Source organism: Elephas maximus, chromosome 18 (genome assembly GCF_024166365.1).
Source record: "Elephas maximus indicus isolate mEleMax1 chromosome 18, mEleMax1 primary haplotype, whole genome shotgun sequence".
NCBI classification, from domain to species: domain Eukaryota; kingdom Metazoa; phylum Chordata; class Mammalia; order Proboscidea; family Elephantidae; genus Elephas; species Elephas maximus.
The window spans coordinates 30,504,842-30,513,583 of NC_064836.1; the positions used below are offsets into that span (position 1 = coordinate 30,504,842).

Below are 8,742 nucleotides of genomic sequence, written 5' to 3' on the forward strand. Positions count from 1 at the left end.
GTTTTACATACAAAAAGAAGCAATATCTGATAGTTAGGAGGGAGGGGAGGGGGAAAAAAAAAATAAAAGGACAACTATCTTGCAGACTGCCAAATAGGCAGACGCCAGACACAGGTTTGGGGAGTCCACGCAACATTCTAACCTCTGACAAGCTGGCCACAAATTGAGGCTGGTTTCCTACTAACCTTTCTGGTTGCCAGCCATAAGCTCAGAAGTCACAGGAGACACCCTTACTTTCCAACCTGCTGGCTCACTTTGGGTTTGGTAATTCACTGGAATGACTCACAGAATTAACGGAGAGTATACTTGGAGCCTTGGTGGCCAGTGGTTAAGAGCTTGGCTGCTAACCAATAGGTTGGCAGTTCAAATCCTCCAGCCACTCCTTGGAAACCCTGTAGGGCAGTTCTGCTCTGTCCTATAGGGTCACTATGAGTGGGAATTGACTTGATGGCAATGGCTTTGGTTTTTGATACCATACTTATGACTACAGATTCATTATAGCCAAGAAGGATACAAATGAAGAAACACATAGGATAAGGTCCAGGAGGGTTCCCAAGGTGAAGCTTCCATGTCTCAGGGGACGAGCTACCCTCCAGAGAGAAGACTGGGAAGCTCTCTGAGTCTCCGCATTCAGGGTTTTTATCGGCCAGCCCTGCACAATAGGCTAAATCATGCCCGCTGAGGCTAGTTGATATTGAATTCTTAGTTATCTAGCACTGCTATAACAGACATACCACAAATGGGTAGCTTTAACAAACAGAAATTTATTTTCTCACAGTTTAGGAAGCTAGAAGCCTGAATTCAGGGTGCTGGTGGAAGGCTTTCTCTCTCTGTAGGCTCTGGAGAAAGGTCCTTGTCTTTTTGAGCTTCTGCTCCCTGGCTTGGCATCTCTCCTCACGTCTCCCTGCTCAGCTCACTTGTTTAATCTCTTTTATGTCTCAAAACGGATTGACTCAAGATACACCCTACACTAATCCTGCCTCATTAAAGTAACAAAGGCAACCCATTCCCAAATGGGGTTATAACCTCATAGAGGTTATGATGTACAACACATATTTTGGGGGACATAATTCAATCCATAGCAGCCTCCCAGGTTGTCTTTTCTGGGAGCTTGCCAGCATAAATCCTCATGTGTGGCCTGGAAGTCCCAGACCAAGGCACCCCAATTATTCCAGTAGTTATTTCTCCAGAGCCAAGGATCAAGGCCTCCTTACTTAGGGTAAAACTAGGTGTATTATCTCATGTGATTTCCTTCTCTTCACCCTGTTGACATTGCAGCTCTTTTACCATTTAAATTAAGCCACAACTCTTAGGCCCTCAGTGAAGGGAGGACCAAAAACAAACAACACAGAAACAAATACCACAGTGTGAACAGAGTCAAATTCTTGACTTTGAGTCCTAAAATATGCTTTTGACATCGTAAGTAGAGTCCATAGAGCCCTTGTGGTGCAGCAGTTAAGAGCTCAGGGGCTAACCAAAAGTCGACAGTTTGCATCTATCAGCTGCTTCTTGGAAACCCTGTGGGCAGTTCTATTCTGTCCTATAGGGTCGCTAGGAGTCAGAATTGACTCGACGACCATGAGTTAGTAGAGTCCATATTCTGAACGCCACAGCACTTTAATTTGTAAGGTCTGGATTTCTTGATAGAGAAAAGTAAATGTGGTTTTAAAGCAGCCATTACCTGCAGGACTTAGAACACAGAGTTTATTTCATAATCAACGGAGCAGGCAAAGGTGTGAGGTGACCAAATAGGATAAATAAAGCCACTTTGAAAAACTGGCAGTTTCTAACAAAGTGAAACTCATTGTACCCTATGATCTAGCGATTTCACAAAATGAACATATATGTTAACAAAAAGATTAGTATGTGAAAGTTCAGAGCAACTTTATTCATAATAGCAAAAAAAAAAAAAAAAAAAAGGGAAAAAAACCCAAATATTGATTAGGTGGCTGGATAAACAAACTGTGACATATTCATACAGTGCAATGAAATGGAACAAACTATTGATACACACCACAATGTGGATGAATCTCAAAAACATGGCCCTGAGTGATTGCAGCCAGGCCCCAAAGAATACACACCACTTAATTCCATTTACGTGAAATTCTAAAGCGCAGAATCCCAAAGCCTAGGGGTGTGGACTGACTGGGAAGGGGCATGAGAAAAATGTCTGCAGTGATGAAAATATTCTATATCTTGACAAGGGTATAGGTTACACAGGTATACACATTTGTTAAAACTAATTGAAATGTACACTTGAAATGCATACCGGGCACTTTGTACTATATGTAAATTATACCCCAATAAAAAAAAAGAGGAGATAAAAGCTAATCAAGATGTGTGAGGGGGAGACTTGGAGAGAGACAGTAAGTATGGTGTGGACGCTGGTGGGTGCTGGAATTGCCTTTCTCTCTAGCCTTGATGACCATATTTACTCTCCTTACCTATGAACGTACAACGTGGCATCTTAGGCTTAAGTATACTGCTGAGGTGCCCGAGTGGACGAGCTGAGAGATCGTATAAATCATTCCCCAGGAGAATGGGGCTGAGAAATAGAGGTTTGAAATGTCTGAGTTTATTTATTTATTTTTGTGGTAAGAATAAATACAACACATTTGTCATTTCTACATTTTTTTTACATGTACAATTCAGTGACATTGATTACATTCATCATGCGTGCAATGATCAAAAACAAACCAGTTGCCATCGAGCTGATTCTGACTGATGGCCACCCCATGTGTTTTGGAGTGGAACCATGGTCTGTAGGGTTTTCAATGTCAGTGATCTGTCAGAAGTAGATTGTCAGGCCTTTTTTCTGAGGTGCCTCTGGTTGGATTCAAACCTACAACTGTTCAGTTAGTAGTGAAGGGTTTAATCACCCAGGCTACCCATGCAGCCATTTCTAAATTTTAACTCTTGAACTGCCACATTTTAAAACTGTAGTGATTGACTTCATCTTGAATGGCAAAATTAGGTGTTTCAACTGCCCAAGAGAAACAGGCTCTCAAGAACCAAGTTGATTTCAGTTAAAGAGAAATGAGTAAAGTTAAATGAATCTGGGTTTCTATTATGGACCGGGTGGGAGCAGTCTTTATCCCAAAGAGTCCTCCCCTTTCTTTTCCCCTTCCAACTAAACATTAATAATTTCAGACCATAATTGTAAAGGTAAAGTCTAGAGCACCGTCCAGAGATACCAACCCACTGCTGTCGAGTTAATGAGGTTTAATTGAGGTAGCAGGGAAGAACTTCAGACACCCAATTGATAGGACTGCAAAAATGAAAATGCAGTGACATTTAGAAATACGAAATTACCCATGGAAAATAATTCCTGCCACTGCGGACTGAAAGATGATTTTTTTCCCTCAAGGATGAATGGCATTTGGAAAATACATGTTTAAAAGTAAAAATTACTTTGCTAGCAATACTTTGTAGTTTTTTAAAAAATGAACATGCTTCACTTTAGGCTCTGACAATTTCAGTTATTTGCTTCAACAGATAATTTATTAGATAAATTTAATGATTTTTCAACACCAAAGTCTTCACTACCTTATTGAAAAACAACCTCTTCATGTAGGATATGGCAAAGCCCCAGTGAGGTGATATATATTTAACAATAAAAACAACTCATAGCATGACAGTTAATGACATGAAAATGGAGAATTCTTAACTGTGGAGTTAGAGTAGGGTCTTCTATTTTTTTTTTTTGTCTGTGCATATGTTTAGTTTTAATAGTAAGGTGGCTGTACAGTTCATAGGCCAACAAGCAGGCTATATGAATGTACCGGTTTTTCCATACTAGTTTTTCCATAATGTGGCCAATACGTGGTGTCAAACGGTTTCTCAACTTTTGCCATTATGTTGAGTGTGTGGTAGGATAACCAATTAAAAAAAATTAATTAATAATAAAGTAAATTATTTATTGTGGTAAGCATGAAGCCCTAGTGACATAATAGTTAAGAGCTATGGCTGCTAACCAAAGGTCGGCAGTTTGAATCTACCAAGCGCTCCATGGAAACCCTGTTGGGCAGCTCTACTCTGTCCTGTAGGGCTGCTATGGGTCAGAATCGACTCAATAGCACACAACAACAACAACAATGAACTTTTTGAGAAACACCAACTTGTTTTCCACAGCAGCTATCCACTTTGCATGCCCACCAGCAATGTGTGAGGGTTCGAATTTCACCATATTCTTATCGACACTTGTCCCATACAGGTTTTTCACTCTGGGATATTTGGTTAAAATTGACAAACAGAGAAGCCTTGAAAGGCACATTGTGAGGGAAGTAACCAGCAGCTGACGGAACCACTTCCTTCCTCTCTTTCCCCACCCCTTTGCTCACTCTCTCAGATCCCTATTCATTTCTCACTCAGTTGTTCATTTATTGAAGCATCATTTATTGAGCCTAGTGGAGGAGAAAGTTGGTAATGAGGACAGTAACTACACACTGGAGCAAGCACTGTGCTGGGGCGGCGGCAGGATGTGTTTGAGGTACGGTGGTTGGCTATCGCTTCTGTGGGTGGTGACATTTGGCAGAGACCTGAGCAATGAGAAGGAGCTGGTCTCATGAAAAGTTGAAGGAAGAGATTTCCACACAGAGGGAATAGCTTGTGCAAAGTCTTCCACGAAGAAAGGGTTTGGAATGTTCTAGAAATTGTAAAGAAACCGGGGTGGCTGATGCAGAGTGAGAAAGAGGGAGAGCACATGAGGCTGAAGAGGAAAGCAGGGGAGAGTGCCCAGAAACTGTTGTTCGTTGGGGAAGGACCACAAACTGGGGGCCCCAACGCTGTTTTCTTTGCAAATACCATTCAGGAGATGAGCTTCTGGCAGAGGTAATGTTTTTTAAGGCAGATTAGGTGGGTAACTGTGTAGTAAGATCTGAATGAAGCCGAGGGACCCCCTCACCCAGAAATTCCAGCTCTCATGACCCTAAGCAGTTTGCTAATACTGCCTGTCATTCCATCACTGAAGAAACCTTTATCTTTTAAGTACCTTTGCTTTTGTCTGAGAAGAGGCCCCAGTTTATGTCAGATAATCCTCGCGGCATTTCCCCTTAAGCCTATCAGCAGTTAACACCTTAGCAAGAATTAGTTTTTCGGATCATCCCACTGTGTCAGCTAGCGGCAATAGCTTGTTAGAGAACGAGATGTACTCTGGGCTCTGCCTGCACTATTTCTGGCTCTGAAATTTGCCTCTTTAACTACATCATCTATTCTTTTTGTGTGTGTGTGTTTTTGTGGTTTTATTTAGCATAGATAAAATCTGTGAATGAGCTATTTTCTTTGCTGTGACACCTGGCGTTGGGATTGGTGACTCTGATGGCAGCTGGGCTGCTCTTTCCACGATGGCTTTGCAATTCTTGGAAATGTGAGCAATCTCAGCACAGTAAGGGTTAGTTGTACATTGGCAGCACCTCCAGCTCCTTGACATTGTGGACCAGGAGCTTGCGTTGGCCACTAGGCAGCATGAGCTTTGTTTTCTTGTTGCTCCTGTAACCAATGTTCAGCATCAAGATCTGGCCCTTACACTTTGGTAAGTAGTGTCTAGGATCTTAAAAGCTTGTGAGCGGCCATCTGAGCTATATCTATTGGTCTCATCTGGTTCCGAGTGAAGGAGAATGAAGAAAACAAAAGGCACAAGGAAAATATTAGCTTAAAGGACTAAAAGACCACATGAACCAGAGACTCTACCAGCCTGAGACCAGAAGAACCCAGATGGTGCCCAGCTACCACCACCAACTGCTCCAGCAGGGATCACAACAGAGAGTCCCAGACAGAACAGGAGAAAAATGTAGAACAGAATTCCAGTTCACGAAAAAAAGACCAGACTTGCTGGTCTGACAGAGACTGGAGGAGCCCCGGAGACTATGGACCTCTGACACTCTGCTAACTGAAAACTGAAACCGTTCCCGAAGCCCACTTTTCAGAGAAAGATTAGATAAACCTATAAAACAAAAGATATAGCACACATTTAATCAAGTATACGAGACCAAATGGGCAATTCCTGTCCAAAAGCAAGACAAGAAGGCAGGAAGGCACAGAAACTGAATGAGAGGACACAGAGAACCCAGGGTGAAAAGGGAAAGGGGAAGAGTGCTGACACATTGTAATGGTGATTGAAACCAATGTCACAAAACAATATAAGTTTTTGAATGAGAAATTAATTTGAGCTATAAACTTTCACCCAAAGCACACACACACTAAAAAAGATCTGGCCCTTATATCTTCTCTGCACCCTGTGTCAGTGCCTCTGGGCCCATGCCAGTTATGCTTAATTTTGACATAATGGTCTCATTGGTGCTGGATGAACTTCTTGGTCCTCTTCTTGATGCTCCTGGGCTTTACCAGGGGTCTGAGAGCAGTCCTGACGCAGGTAGGAGAAGGTCGCCACCTCTGCAGGCAGTGCCAAGGAAGAGTGCCCATCTAGTCTTTATCTTGAGGACCTCTGATATTTTTTTCTCTGTCTCCCCACCCCTTCCACCCCCCAGCCTCTTTCCTCAGACTGCAGAGTCCCAGTCTGTCCCCGTCTCTTCTGGCCTTATTTACCTTTGTGCCCAGCTGGGACTCCATCCTGCCCTCGTTTCTGCCCCAGCTTTCCTCACCTCTAGGACTCTGGCCTTACCCATCTCACAGACCCCAAAGAATTCTGGGCAACCAGATCGTCTGCTTCCTGTCTTGACTCCACAGTTACTGAGACTGGAGAAAATCTCGTAAGCTTGTTGGTAGTTATGAGATCCTGTACTACTGATCCATCCTCCCCAGTGGTACCAATGTCCTTTTCCAAGCTCTGTTGTTCTTGTTAGTGGTCAGGTCAGTGCTGACTGATGGCAGCCCCATGGACAAGGGAACATTCGCTGCCGGGTCCTGCGTCATCCCCATGATCAGTTGCAGACTGGACTGTTGTGATCCATAGGGTTTTCATTGGCTAATTTTCAGAGGTAGATCACCAGGCCTTTCTTCCTAGTCCATCTTAGTCTGGAAGCTCTGCTGAAACCTGTTCAGCACCATAGATATCACGCAAACCTCCACAGATAGATGGGTGGTGGCTGCAAACAAGGTGCATTGATCAGGAGTCAAACCTGGGTCTCCGCCATGGAAGGTGAGAATTCTACCACCGAACCACCAATGCCCCCTAAGACTAAACGCAGGCCCAAACTCTAGTTCATTGTTTAACATGTTTCTCCTTTCTAGGCTTCTTGGCCAGATACCCTGAGAAATAACACGTGCTTTGGAGTCACAGTCCTTGGTTCAAGTCCCTACTCTTCTTCTTACAGCTGTGTGATCTTGGCTGTTATTTTACTTCCTGAGGTTCAGGTTTCTTGTGTTTGAAGAAAAAGCAAACCCGTTCACTGTGTTCTTATAACTTTGAATGAGATAAATTCCGCAGTGTTTAGTGTTGTGACTAGACTGATAATAGGTGATCAGAAAAGGTAGGCTCATTCCCTATTCATTTCCCAATACTCAAATGCAGATGCCACATTAGTGTAAAATCTAGGCCCAAAGGGACATTATTGCAGCCTCTTCACAGCAAACCAGGCCCAGCCCTGGCTGTGAATCCCTTGTGATTGCCAGTGTCAGAGGAAAAGGTCGCCTGGACTTTTTTGATGTGGCAGCCAAGCCCTCTGGAGCGAAATCCTATCTCCAGCCATCGCAAATCACTCTGCAGCCTCATAAATCCAAGGAGCGGTGCTAGATTTGCGTCTCCTTTTGTCCAAGGCCAAAATCCATGCTGAATTTAATCAGGACTGAAGTGGCCACAGGCGTAAGCATCCCGCAAGATATATGTGTGACCACTAATAAATGTATGTCAGTACAACTCTTCTCAGGTAGTAGAGGGGAAGAAAGCAACAGGGCCACGATAGTCACAAAAAAAAAAGCAAAGAAATTAATGGCATTGACTGGAAAACAATTCTAATGCAATTAGGTGTAATCCAATACACAGACTAGAAAAATTAATTTAAAGGGGGTTCCTTCATTTCTTCTGGGTAGGTGTCAAGGATAAAATATAATTAAAACAAGGTATGCAGTCTTTTATGATGGCTACTTGGCCAACTCTAAACTACCTACTCTGTATAATTCAGGGAGTGAGGAAGTAGAAAAGAAAGATCTACAGTGACTTTCAAATAAGCAAGTAACTATTTAGTATCTACTGTGTGCTTAGGAAACCCTGGTGGCATAGCAGTTAAGAGCCGAGGCCGCTATCCAAAGGGTTAGCAGTTTGAATCCGCCAGGTGCTCCTTGGAAACTCCATGGGGCAGTTCTACTCTGCCCCATAGAGTCACTCTGAGTGGAGATCGACTTGACGGCAATGGATTTTTTTTTTTTTTTTTTTTGCTGTGCTTTGAGTATGAGACATTGTTGACTCAGGGGTAGAATTCTTGTCTTCCACGCGGGAGACCCGGGTTTGATTCCCAGCCAATGCACCTCATGTGCAGCCACCACCTGGCTGTCAGTGGAAGCCTGCGTGTTGCTATCATGCTGAACAGGCTTCAGCAGAGCTTCCAGACTAAGGTGGACTACAAAGGCCTGGTGGTCTACTTCCAAAAATCAGCCAGTGAAAACCCTATGGATCACAGGGGACTGATCCGCAACCGATCAGGGGATGGCACAGGATCTGGCAGTGTTTTGTTCCATTGTGCATGGGGTCACCCTGAGTTGAGACTGACTAGACATTAGTTAACAACAACAACAACGTGCTTTGAGTAACCTCTAGGTTAAAGGACATAAAGAAATGAAAGGCAAAAC

At 43.3% G+C, this 8,742-nt stretch overlaps 1 pseudogene; it reads right to left on the reverse strand.

The window, feature by feature from the left end:
* Positions 1-5,240: 5,240 nt before the first annotated feature.
* On the reverse strand, positions 5,241-6,567 carry LOC126061746 (60S ribosomal protein L32-like; annotated as a pseudogene).
* Between the last annotated feature and the right edge of the window lie 2,175 nt (positions 6,568-8,742).